Source organism: Ambystoma mexicanum, chromosome 5p (assembly GCF_040938575.1).
Source record: "Ambystoma mexicanum isolate Mex_15411 chromosome 5p, UKY_AmexF1_1, whole genome shotgun sequence".
NCBI lineage: Eukaryota > Metazoa > Chordata > Amphibia > Caudata > Ambystomatidae > Ambystoma > Ambystoma mexicanum.
The window spans coordinates 908,491,721-908,505,737 of record NC_090930.1 but is presented as its reverse complement, the minus strand read 5'-3'; the positions used below and the strand labels follow the sequence as shown (position 1 = coordinate 908,505,737).

Genomic DNA, 14,017 nt, shown 5'->3' with positions numbered 1-14,017 from the left:
TTCCCAGTTGCTGCGTTATTTTCCCTATTTTGGAAGACATCGGCAGGATTCACAGCGAGCGATTTATAATGCACCTGAAAGCAGCGCCTTGTCACTGGGGTAGATTTTGCACCCTCTAGCAGTTTAAATGAAAACACACGCAGAGCGATCGATTAGAAATTAAAACCTCTACTCAGTATTGCTGATATAAATGTCACATTTATAATGGACACATAATTCCACCTTTGATATTTGTGTTCTTCAAGCAGCAACGCAATTGAACTATGCCCCGCCCGCCCCAATCATCGTAGTCTGGATTATTCAAAACACCTGTTTGCTTAAGTAGTTGGCGACCTTGCTGGTTTTCTTCGATTTGCGCGTTTTTTGGGTGGAGAGGAACGTCGAGGCAGTGAATGCAAAAAGGTATTCGCTTTAAAAGTTTAGTTTTAAAATGAATTACCTTATTCTTGTATCGTTTACATATGATTCAAAGCTGTGAAAGGGCGTCCTTGTCGAACCTCAAAAAGCCTGTGCGTCTGAAGTATGTCGTCCATCGCGGGATTTCCAGTCCGAATTTACATGAGGCGCTGCTCAATGTCTGCTTCTGAAGTACTATGTTCTGGAAAACCGTGTTGTTTAAATGAATAAGACACAATTGTGTTTTTATTGGGACTGAACGATATAGTTGCCAGTGTGTTCCACAAGAAAACATTTGGTTAAATTAAGAACACCCGCTCATCTTGCCTGATTTCCTGGGCGGCAAAGTCTGATGTCTTCTGATCTTGACTTTGGTATCGCTCGCAAACGACTGGTTCTGTCACGACGTCCGGAACTTTTCATCAAAACCGTTTCTCTATATCTGGCCCTGTGTGCCCTTGAAAATAGAAAACTACATGTCCCAGAACTCAAGTGGTGTGGTTCAGTCTGGCTTCAGATTACACCGATGGCACGGGTCCATTGGCAGCTGCGCTTTGAGCATGTTATATAGAATAGTATTGTCCAGATATATTTAACCCAGGTAGAGCGCTTTTTTTTTTTTACTCACGTGATGATTTCTTTTGTGGTGGTTTTGCCTACCATACCTACGATACTGTGCATTGCTTGCAGCAAAAATGTGTCACTCTTGCACATCCAGAAAATTCAATCAGACTGCTGTACATGCATATGCCTTATCATTAGGGAAATTGTCATCTAGACCTACATTCTCTTTGCATTGTGGGCCGTGTAGTTCTGCTGTTCCGTTATAACTCAACACTACAAAACCCAGCATGCAAACAAAATAACAGGGCTAGATGGACATTGTCTAAATAACAAAGGCCATGTAAAGCACTTAGGGACTGGATGAACAAATTATACCTGGCATATCGCTACTTGAGATTTCTACTTCCCATTGAAAAAATGCAGGGCCTCGTGTTCCATAATGGAAACAGAAACATAACTGGCATGGCGAACGTTGTACTTTGAATAAGCCTGCTAGATAATTAACTTGTGATGTTTATTTGTGTGTGAACATACTATTTACTATTACGCTATTCAATACTCTGCTATTTTATTTTTTATAGCTTTTTACATTCTTTGCTATCCCCCTTTTACCTAGAGGTAATTCTCAGAACCGCTTTGGGGAAAGGACATACCCCCCGTTTAAATTCTGTCTGGCTCACCTTTTTGGGGTTGAATAGTTTCTGGTTCTAGGTCAGTCTCCATACTTAACCCTGTCCCACTCGGGTCTTTTTGGGTCCCGTTTTTCTTTGGGAGGCATCCTCCCTTTGCTCTTTGTGTTCTAACATTTCGGGGGTAGAAGAGACACTTTCAGACTGAGAGGTTTTTAGGGTTTTTGCCTGGGTGAGAAAGGAAGCTTCCTCTAGGGTTTTACATCTCCCCTTCACACGGCCCCCTCCTCAGGAACGTGGTTTGTCAGACGTTTCCTACTGTTATTTCCCCCCTTGGGCATCAGGACTGGCTGTTGGGATGTTCTGAGCAGCAGGCTCCAGTTGATGGTTTGTCTGAGCCCTCAGCATGCGTCCTAGATCGTTGGTCAGTTGCTGGACCTGTTGCTTCAGTTGGGGAGTTGTAAGGAGGTCTCTGGTCATACCTCTGCTGCTCCCGGAAAGGCTAACTGTGTGCTTTCTTCCATAGTAGTTTGGGTATTGGACGTTTCCCCCATAATTTTTCATCCCTGGTCTCCCTTCTCCCGGGTTCAGGGATCTATTTTTCTGGAAGCCGGGAGAGAGAGGAGGATTATTCTGAAAGTTCTGGTTTTGGAGTACCTAGGGGGGAACAGTTCAGGTTGGAATGTGGAGTAATATTTCTTTCCTGAGGGAAGTTTGTAGGGAAGTTTCCTGGGGAAGTACTTAACTGGATTCCCCCCCCACACACTTTGAGAGCCGGGGGAGTGCATACATTCCCCAGTACCCCAGGATTGGCCTATTGCCCTTGTATCACAGACTTACATAGGTGACCAGGTCAGATGGGTTACCATTCTGGTACCCTGCCTGGCTACCAATTGGTTAGGGTCAGAGGGTCTTCTCTGCCTTTCATTCTGCTTGTTGACAGGAGGAGTATTTTCAGGCCCCCCTATCTCCAGATCCAATGGAGGGGTAGTTTTCACCTCCACCACCTTTGCAACGTCCGGTGTAGAAGAGGGTTTAGGGGTTGTTTTTATTCTCTGTGGGCTTCTGGACCTCGTAGGTCCTGGTGGCCTGATCAAACGCCCATTCCAGGGTCCTGTACTCATGAAAATCCTGAGTCATGTATTTGGAGAGTGCATGGAAGAAGGTGGTCACATACTCCCAATTGCTTGTTTTAAACCCTGCACAAAATCTGTAGGCGCCTTGTCTCCTCCCACCCCCCACCCCCCATTGCAAGTTATATGCTGCCTTACAGGCCTCGTGTGGGTTCTGGTGGGTGGCAAAATGTTACAATATGGCCACCTGTAGGTGCACCATTTTGTATTGATCCTCCAGCCTTGCAAAGAAGCTGGAGTATTCAGGGGAGAATGTCCACTTGACAATCTCCATAAAATTCACATTTATTATCTCATAATTTGCTCCAAGTGCCCCCATACCAAACATTTAGCATTCTTGAGAAAGGGAGTAAAAAAGCTCTTTATGGCCTTTATCTGTAGAATCGTGCCTTTAACAAAACCCTTATTCTGTTTGGCAGGCTTCCTGTTCTTCTGCACCTGACTCTACTCCCCTTATGACTCAGAGCTGCTACTGTTTGTAGTTCATTCCCCATCTTCTCTGCGCTCCTGATCTCAGTGAGATTGGGAATGCCTCCTGTAGTCACAGGGTCTGGACTCCTCTCTCCTATTGTGCCGTGACCTCTCAGGGTCATTTCCCCTGTAGTCTGCTTTTTGCGCAGGACTGCACCCATTTCTCTTCACCCTCCTTCCAGGTAAGCCAGTGAAATCCCCCCGCCTCCATCCACCTGAATGTGTTTTTCAGAATGCACTTCCTAGGCCAAAGTTTTGGATCTTCTCTTTCTACCAAGCAGACTTAGTGGTCCCTCTGTAAATGTATTTTCTGCCAGTCCAACTCCTGGATTTTCTCATCATAGGAGTCTTCATGGGCAGAAATACTCCCAGTGGTATTTTGGATTTCCCAGGACACACTGGTCCGTCCACCTTCCCTTCTGCTTGGTACATATGAATATTCATCAATATTTAATAAGGACTGGCTTTCTGGCTCAGTTGGGCTAGGCTTAGGTGAGTCCAGCTGCCTCATGCCTCTGTGTTCTTGATAAGTAGTGTGTCTAACTGGCATGAGGTCCCTGGTAGATAGGGTATCGCCCCTTTTATCAGTGGGTGATTTTCCATATCCTGACTGGTCAGGGAGCCACAATTCCTGGTTTGCATTTTTCAATGTCACTTGTCAAACCTGACACCTGCTTGTTTCTGGCTTGATTTCCTGATGGTATTCAGAGAGCTGGCTTTTTAACTCTGAGACCAAGGACTGTGTTGTCTTGAGCACCCTGCTCTGAGCCATCACTCGATCTTTCATTTGCTGTAATTCCTCCTGAAATGCTTCATTTTCTTTCTGGGAGTCCTGCATGACATGTGCTTATTCCATGCGCTTGCCTTTCAAGAGACTGATCTCGGTCTCCAATGCGCCCCTACACGGGTCAGCCTCTACTTCATGGGTGCACAACATACGGCCCGCGGGCCAGTTGCGGCCCGCCATGCTCTTTTGTCCGGCCCGCGAGGCACAAAGACTTTCCTAATGGAGGGCGGCCCGCGGCCGCCCTCCATTAGGAAAGTCTTTGTTGTCTTACGGGCCGGACAAAACGCTGGCCGTCATTCGCTCAGCACACATGCACCACGTTGCTCCTACGAGCCACGTAGTGTGTGTGTGCTGACCCAATGGAGGGCCAGCACTACGGCTGGCGTGGTCCATAAGGCTTGATGCCGGAAGGCATTTCAGCCTTGGACCACGCCAGCCGTAGTACGATTCCAGCGTTCCTGCTTACCTGCCTTCCAGTTCCAGCACGTCTCCGGTAAGTGGTCTGTTTGTGTTTGTGTGTCGGGTCTGTTTTACTTTATGTTTGTGTGTGTATGTTGCGATTGGGGGGGGGGGGAGGTCGGATGTGTATGAATGTTGGAATTTTAATGTATTTTGTGTGCATGTTGAGATGCGGAGGTGGGGGGTGTGTCGGATGTGTATAAATGTTGGAATTTTAATGTATTTTGTGTGCATGTTGAGATGCGGGGGTGGGGTGGGGGGGGTCGGATGTGTATGAATGTTGGAATTTTAATGTATTGTGTGTGCATGTTGAGATGCGGAGGTGGGGGGTGTGTCGGATGTGTATGAATGTTGGAATTTTAATGTATTTTGTGTGCATGTTGAGATGCGGAGGTGGGGGGTGTGTCGGATGTGTATGAATGTTGGAATTTTAATGTATTTTGTGTGCATGTTGAGATGCGGAGGTGGGGGGTGTGTCGGATGTGTATGAATGTTGGAATTTTAATGTATTTTGTGTGCATGTTGAGATGCGGAGGTGGGGGTGTGTCGGATGTGTATGAATGTTGGAATTTTAATGTATTTTGTGTGCATGTTGAGATGCGGAGGTGGGGGTGTGTCGGATGTGTATGAATGTTGGAATTTTAATGTATTTTGTGTGCATGTTGAGATGCGGAGGTGGGGGGTGTGTCGGATGTGTATGAATGTTGGAATTTTAATGTATTTTGTGTGCATGTTGAGATGCGGAGGTGGGGGGTGTGTCGGATGTGTATGAATGTTGGAATTTTAATGTATTTTGTGTGCATGTTGAGATGCGGAGGTGGGGGGTGTGTCGGATGTGTATGAATGTTGGAATTTTAATGTATTTTGTGTGCATGTTGAGATGCGGAGGTGGGGGGTGTGTCGGATGTGTATGAATGTTGGAATTTTAATGTATTTTGTGTGTATGTTGAGATGCGGGGGTGGGGGGGGTCGGATGTGTATGAATGTTGGAATTTTAATGTTTTTTGTGTGCTGAGTTGGAGGGGATGGGGGGTTCAGGTCTGTATGGGTGCATGTGTGTGCTGAGTTGGGGGGGGGTGGGGGTTCGGGTCTGTATGGGTGCATGCTTGAGAATGTGTGTGCTGCGTTGGGGGTGGGGGGTTCGGGTCTGTATGGGTGCATGCTTGAGAATGTGTGTGCTGCGTTGGGGGCGGGGGGTTCGGGTCTGTATGGGTGCATGCTTGAGAGTGTGTTTGGGGTATAGTGTTTGGTTGGGGGTGAGGGGGCCATGGGGCATAGTGTTTGGTTGGGGGTGAGGGATAGGGGGCATAGTGTTTGCTTGGTGGGTGAGGGACAGGGGGCATAGTGTTTGCTTGGTGGGTGAGGGACAGGGGGCATAGTGTTGGGGGTGGGAGCCATGGGGCATAGTGTTTGGTTGGGGGTGAGGGATAGGGGGCATAGTGTTTGCTTGGTGGGTAAGGGACAGGGGGCATAGTGTTTGCTTGGTGGGTGAGCGACAGGGGGCATAGTGTTTGGTTGGGGGTGACAGGGCCATGGGGCATAGTGTTTGGTTGGGGGTGAGGGATAGGGGGCATAGTGTTTGCTTGGTGGGTGAGGGACAGGGGGCATAGTGTTTGCTTGGTGGGTGAGGGACAGGGGGCATAGTGTTAAGTTGGGGGTGGGAGCCATGGGGCATAGTGTTTGGTTGGGGGTGAGGGACAGGGGGCATAGTGTTTGCTTGGTGGGTGAGGGACAGGGGGCATAGTGTTTGCTTGGGGGGTGAGGGACAGGAGGCATAGTGTTTGGTTGGGGGTGAGGGACAGGGGGCATAGTGTTTGCTTGGTGGGTGAGGGACAGGGGGCATAGTGTTTGCTTGGGGGGTGAGGGACAGGGGGCATAGTGTTTGCTTGGGGGGGTGAGGGGGACAGGGGGCATAGTGTTTGGTTGGGGTGAGGGACAGGGGGCATAGTGTTTGCTTGGGGGGGTGAGGGACAGGAGGCATAGTGTTTGGTTGGGGGTGAGGACAGGGGGCATAGTGTTTGCTTGGGGGTGAGGGACAGGGGGCATAGTGTTTGCTTGGGGGGTGAGGGACAGGGGGCATAGTGTTTGCTTGGGGGGGTGAGGGGGACAGGGGGCATAGTGTTTGGTTGGGGGTGAGGGACAGGGGGCATAGTGTTTGGTTGGGGGTGAGGGACAGGGGGCATAGTGTTTGCTTGGGGGGTGAGGGACAGGGGGCATAGTGTTTGGTTGGGGGTGAGGGACAGGGGGCATAGTGTTTGCTTGGGGGGTGAGGGACAGGGGGCATAGTGTTTGCTTGGGGGGTGAGGGACAGGGGGCATAGTGTTTGGTTGGGGGTGAGGGACAGGGGGCATAGTGTTTGCTTGGGGGGTGAGGGATAGGGGGCATAGTGTTTGCATGCAATAACTAAATCGAAATAAATTATAACAATGGAAAATGTGTAGTACAAAATGTAAGTTTGAAATGCAATAAAAATAGTTACCCCTCAAAAACATATTCTTTTTCCATGTGTTTAATACAAATTGGGGGTTGAAAAAGCCTCCTGACATGTCCCGCCTACCGCCCCGCCCACTTTTACTTTTCGGCCCACTATAGCCCTCATGTAAGGTACTTTCGGCCCTCTGTCAAAATCAGTTGTGCACCCCTGCTCTACTTGCTTCACACACACCATAAGTTCCCTTTTTTCCTCTCTAATTCTAGTAAGCCCCTTTCTGCATCATGGTCTTTTACCAACTGCAAATTCTGCTTCAAAATATTTACATTCTGACGCATTTCATCAAACTCCTGTTTTGTTTGAGGATAAACTGACTATTTTCCTTCACTTATTGCCTGATTTTTTTTTTTTTTTGTTTTGTTTGAGGGCCATATTGTCCTCTAAAAGCCCTTTATTTTGTATTGTACTTACATTTTCCACACACTGTTTATGTGCATCTTACAGTGCAGAAAAATGCTTTTCACGCTCTGCGCTCTTGTTGCCCTGTTTTGATCTCATGTTGGGAGTTGCTAAAGGAGAATTTCTTGTTTAAATTCTTAGATGTGATTCTATTGTGCTTTATCGTCTAACTATTTAAGTTATTGCTGGGTCTTTTTCAAAACCACAGTCTGATTCCACACTGTAAGGAACCCATGGTGGCAACAGTAAAGAGTCAGACACAAGTGATCATAGTGCAATGGTGTTTATTTAACTGTATAATGGGTTAGAAAGAACACCTAATCTAAATCTAAGATGGGAGCAAGCTACAACCATCAAATAATAAGAGCAGTAGTCCTAGTGGCATTTTATCAAATAAAAAGGGCCTATACTATAAAATCTATTGCCAATCCTTACAAATAAGTTACAAACATAGTGTGGGACAATGTTCGCAAGAAAAGAAAGACGTGTGCATCAAATAATAAGTCAGGATGGTATGGCGGGGTACCTTTTGAGCACAGTACACTCCTGGGCCTCGCCTGCATGAGGTTACAGTTCCTTTCAACAATGCCGGCACTTTCCGGGCCAAGTCTCCTTTGCCTGAAAAGGCTGGCTGTACCAAAACAATAAACCAGTTCCTTTGACAATCTTTCACATTGTGTGATTGCTCGTCGCCACTTGGAACCCATCAGCCGGGCTCTGATCCTTCCGGCAACATGGGCTTCCCTTTGTTGGGTTCACTATGGCCTTCTTGCCACAATTATCAAACCTTTTATACCACCATTCACTTAGACAACTCTCAACCAGGTTCATTCTTGCCACATAGAGTTCACTTGGTTCTCACAATACATGATTTGCTCTCCTTAGCTTTCGGCTTGGCATCCCTCCGTCAGGTTCACATAGCCTTATTATCACAGTTTATGATTTGCCAGTTGCACAATTCTCAGTTTGTTCTCCTGTGTCAAACTAGTGTACAAGGGGGTTTTGCTTGACCCACGTAGGACCACTTTGACGGTGTACAATTGTCAGGAATATGGGGTGGTGGAGGCGAAAGAGGTGTTTAAAGCTGAAAAAAGCTAGGTATTGGTATATGGACTGGATAAACTACATTTCCCAGCAGCCCTTTGTCATATCGTAGTCCTTGCCGTGCGTGTCGGCCATCTGTCTGTAATCACGGGCCAACGGCGCAAGACAGGTGTGGCTTATTGTTTTCACGAGGCGAAGCCATGCCAGAGGTTTGTGCGGTCCAGCGCACGCTTACAGCAGGATTCAGGAATCATGGCAGCACACGGAGAACTATGCGGTCCTAGAAAGTACGCGCGGCTAAGCACAGGAAGCAAGAAGACTTGCGCTGCTTCGTTAAAGCTCTGCTCTTATCCCGGCGCTGACACTGCGAGAGGGGTCGCTCTCATTTCCATCAAGGCATCGTCATTTCTCGTCTGGGACAGCTTGCGAGTCTTTTGTTGCTTTTCGTGAATTAATGTGGGGCAATGTTTGCAGGACTTTTTTGAGCATATCATATGGGTCGAACTCTTGATTAGACCAGGTCTGGGAATTACTGAATGTTTGATACTATGGAGGCAATCAGCGGTCACGCTGTACAACATAGTTTATCATTAGGGGGCCGCTCCCTCATTATATATATGTGTTGGAGTTCATTCTATGTGGGTGTTGCAAATCACACCTTTGGTCCTACATGTTTTATGAGTGTTTATGTTGCTTTTGCTTGCCCAAAAGGGCCATGTGTCATGTTCTTCATGTTGGGCAATCATAGCCCATGAGTTTGTTTCATTCACGCTTGCTTACATGTTTTCCATGTCCTAGTAATAACTACATGTGCCTGTATCAAGAGGCTATTAGAGAGAACAATTACACTATCTAAGGTCCTTATTCAGACTGTATTAAGGGGGCATATTTGTGATCTATGTGTGTGTTATGTTTCATGGTTTACCATATTAGACAGGGTAGAGTTTTTCCCTGTTTATTCCCCCATCCTATCCACAGTAGGTTATTCCTAGCCCTCTATCCGGTTTTCCTTAACCTCCTCATCCCTGTCCACAACCTCTCCCTAACCCTCTTCCCCCCCATTGGCTGCCACATGGTGTCCTGTGTTTTGAATATCAGGTATCTGTGCCAACCACGGGTGGAGGGTCGACTTCATTCGGCTTCTGTGGTTCGGGGGAGAGTGTCGACACTTTCCTCCCCTATGGTGTTTTTGACAACAATAGTATTTACTGAGCCCTCTTGGTCTTCGTACTTTCAACCAACAAAACAACCCCACAGGCTACAGGCGGAGTTCTTCGAATGAGGGCTCCCTTTGATGCCTGACCACGCTGCTTCTGAACCTCTTTGATAGGGTTCCTTTAAAGTTCGATAGGACAATTTCTTTGTTCAACAAGATTGCTGCCTGCAACCCAGGGCCCAGTACAGTTTGAGTTTTATTATTTGCCTTTCCGATTCACCGACTGTGCTGAACTGTTGGAGCTTCTGGTCTCGGGAGTCAAGGATGGCACCACGGTGGCAAGCACTTCTTCCCGCTTTGACTATTAGCACGGAAGGGCCCCGCGTGCCATTGACACCTGACACACCAGCTTGATATCTTGGTCTTATGATTTCCCTTTTTGGAGGCTTCATGGGTCTGAGGTGAAAAGACCAAGGGTAACTCCCTCCTTGTCGCCCTTCCAGGTCTCTCTGATTTTCTACTCCATTTGAATAACAGGTCCGGAATAGCTGCTTCCTCGTGTGGTTCACCTTGCTCGAAGTGTGCTTTCGTGCTCTGTCTTTTATGCCTGTGGGGAAGGTAGAGGGAAAGGGCTGTCAGGTGTGCGTAGTTATTGTCAATTGCCCGACTCTGCCTGGCCCTTGTGTTGGGACATGTCAGGAAAACGGCTCGGTTGTTAGTCTGTTTTTCTCAAGGTATAGAAACTGTTTGTGGAAAGGGGGGATAGAACTTCTGAATGTCCTATGAGTTAGGATGAGGAAAAGGTGTGTTGGGGAAAGGGGTACAGCGTCTCACCTGTTGGTGGCCCGATTCCCCTCCCCGAGGACCCCCCCCCATCCAGGTGATCCTCCTGCACTGATCTACCACCAGGAACTGGATCCAGTAGTGATGGCCGTGTCCTGACCACCTACATGACAGATCCCGGGGACTAGTCAGGGAGACACCTATGGGTGTCTCACAACACACAGCACTCACTCTTTTGGAATCGTTCTTCCACTAATTGTAAATGAAAGTAAAAATACGCTATGAACTGAGCCATTTAAATCTGCTCATCACAAGTCGTTTGTGTATGTAAAAGTCTGTTAGAACCTGATGAAAAAGACCATTGTTGTCATGACCTACAGATCGCGCTCCTTTTGGACTTCCTGGTCCTTGTCTCAACGGGGCTTGCACTCCCTGGTACTCCCAACATGGCCATCCAGCGTGAAACGCCTTCCTCGCTCTACACGTTGGACGTAGCGTGTTCTATTAATAGACCACGCCCCCCGCAGCTCTGCACGTCTCAATGCTATTGCGAAGTAGCGACCAGACATGTGCTCCGTAGTTCTCGGTATTGCTTCCCTGATTCTGTCCCTACTAACTCCATTCCTAGTCCCTCTCCTTTCTTACTTCCTGGACTCGTGTGCTGAGTAGTGCCCTTTCTTAATTTCCCGTATTCCTGGATCGTTGCATCTCGGAACTTTGAACGCACGCTGGAGTCGGAAGAGACTCGTGCAGCCTTATTCAAGACCCGATCCGTCCGCAAGAAGGCATCGACCAAGAAATCCAGCAAAGATCGGACTCGGGTGAGAAGGGGGGCGAACTCCTTGTCAATTATCCTGTGAAATGTCCACTCTTGCAGAAGTAACGTCCTGCATCATTCTTGTTTTCCAAATGTCATGTTCTTCCTCCTCCCCTGCCCCTCCAAGGAATAATTTGGATAGGATGTGCTTCCCGGCATCTCTAAATTCAATGGAGCTCATTTTTCAAGAAGGCCTATTTGCAATTTTTGTAGAATTTCCTCTGTGTAGGCGCAAAATCATCCTGTTGCAGTTAATTTTCACTCACAATGTCAAATCAAAAATCAATTCTTACTCAATCTTAAATCACCTATACACCTCCCTGGAACTCAGGGTTCAAGTGCTCACAGTCAAATCCCAGGCACGAGCCCCCAATTTGTAACAGTTTAGTGATCGGCCACGCTCAACACAGGGAGTTCCTTCCCTCCCCAAGCTAACTGTGATACAATAACGTTAATGTCAGTTCTTTTCTCCAGCCCTATCTCCAATTCATCCAATACTCCTTAGATCCCTTCCCCTGAGCTACCAATGAGCCAAGACCCAGGCCGATGTACAGGAAATATATTTATTTGAAATAGAGGTTAAGAAAATGACACTAAAATGTCAAACGCCACTTTATCTGTGGCACAACAAACTTCTCTCAACACAAATAAATCACACAAGTGAGTTGAAAAGAATCACAATTCTTTACTTTATTCAAATGTCACTACAAGAAATAATCTGATCGATAAACACAAAAACAATTATGTATGCAATGCTGTGCAATTTTGTTTCCTGCATTCTTAAAAAACTAGGAGTTTAGTTTTACAAATTTGTGCAAAGGCATATAGCAATATCATTTCACCCAGGCTTTTGCCTTAAAATAAGCATACTGTGATTCAGCAGTTAGTTTTTCAGACCCCGCTTCCTTTGGTCTGTGTTGAGGACGTCTGACAGAAAAATTAGGATGAGTGAAGAATTTCAGACCCCCCTCCGCTTAAATACCTGTGTTGGGGAAGCTGGATAGCAAAACATGCCCACTTAAATTACAGGCTATAGATTTCAGCACAGAAATCATCCTGTGGTGTTCTGCCAAATGGGGAATTAATTAAATTAATATTGTTTTAGTAGAATAAGCTAAGGATATACACAGCCCCCACCCCCTGCTATAATGGGAAAGGATTTAATGTTAGCAGACCCCGAACCCCACCTTTTGGTTGCAAAGAGTTCTATTTTACTTACGTAGAAAGCCTCAAAGTTCAGGAAAACCAGCTGCACATCAGGACCTTCTGGAAGACAGGGCAGGGGTCTGGGGTCAAGTCGCTCCACTCTCAAGGATGGTCCCCCACTCTTCACCATAGAGCACAGGCCTCACCAGCAAGAAACAGCAACAGTAGATCACTAAACTCAGATACAATTTCAGCAAAATCTCCTACTGGTGTTACCTGGCAGCTGTCAGATGGCAATTTCAGCAGCTCTCTTCCCGGTGCTACTTTTAGGAGCTCTTTTCTATCTCTCATAGTGCATCCACTTTATATAGCAGTGATGACACTATCAAGATTACAATCTTGGGGAGTACCCTGCCAGCGTTCTTGAAAATAGGATTGGACAGTTACCCTTCTTTCTCCTCCCAAATCCATCCCCTCTCTAAGGATTGGCTTAGGAGTATGGAGCAGACATATGGCAGCTTACAATTGCAATCCCCATTTGTTCCCATGTTAAATTTTTGGCACAAACTATTATGTGGCCACACTTCATAATTAGACTAGTAACTGCCATATATTTTCAGATTCAGCTAATCCCGTGTAATTGAAATAAAGCGACAGCCCAGTCTGCACCATTTTGCATGGCTGTTTGGCAATCTTCGTGTCATTCTTACAAAAAGCATAATCCTTAGGAACATGCAATGTATTATCCCTATTCCTAATTTTACCCTCCAGCCGTTCGCTGGAATGTCGGGAACGTTTTCTGATCAGCCTGAAACCAATTTTAGAAGGGCATTACAAATGGTCTTTGACACCCTTAGCAGGACACACTTTATTTCTGTTGTAATAGCTGAGGGGGTGTAAAAGCCAGGCTTACAGTGGGGGAGTTCTTTGTGAAGTTTTCCTGCCAAAAGGGCCTGCCCTGGGTCTAAATGAAATCTTCATGTGACCCATGGAACAAAGTTGTTCTTTTCTTTTGCATCCAGCATTTTGCATGTGAACCATAACATGCATTGCATCTTGTTTACACACACCATGTCTTTTCCCTGACATCTGTATGTTGGCAGGGGAACATTTTTGCTTGTCTTGCTTTAAACTGCCAAACCACATGCAAAGTTGTTTCAGTGTCAGTGTTTAAAAGATCCTGTTTTTCATGTGAAATGGACCTTTGAATTTCCTCTGCCCTTTGTGAATTAAAACTGCTTTTCTTTTGGCAATGACAGGTAGAACCTTTTCACATGGCCCTTCGGTTCTGTTGGTTTGGTGGCCTTTGATTACACCCCACATTGTGTGGCTGTTTCCCCAATATTGTGCCTTAACAGGTACCTGGTTTCTCACTCTACTCTACTTTTACCCTACCCGCACTACTCCTCCCCTCACTCTCGTTGTCTGTCCCTCTGATGTTTACACACTCTCCTCTCATCTCTCATATACTCTTCCACTATCAACACCACACCTGTAATAATACTTGGCACTATGTTCTCAATGTGAGCGCCATCGTCTTTCCTCCACTTTGTCTCTCAATCCAACTTCTCTCCTTCTGACCTCACACAAATACCCCTCACTCAACTTTTCTTGGAACAGCCTTTTATATTTCACCTATGTTATTCATATCCTGGTCTGCTGACTCACCTAACTCTATGGCCAATATATGGTGGCTCTATGCCACTGGGAAGGTCTTTTGCATTGCACATATTGATATGCTC

The 14,017-nt window shown here is 46.5% G+C and overlaps 1 long non-coding RNA gene across 1 annotated transcript in view; it reads left to right on the top strand.

The window, feature by feature from the left end:
- Window positions 1-345: 345 nt before the first annotated feature.
- Window positions 346-14,017, top strand: part of LOC138481724 (uncharacterized) — a 389,601-nt gene continuing 375,929 nt past the window's right edge. The window contains exon 1 of the long non-coding RNA XR_011274359.1: window positions 346-402. This is a non-coding gene — a long non-coding RNA (uncharacterized lncRNA). The remainder of the gene's footprint in view (window positions 403-14,017) is intronic.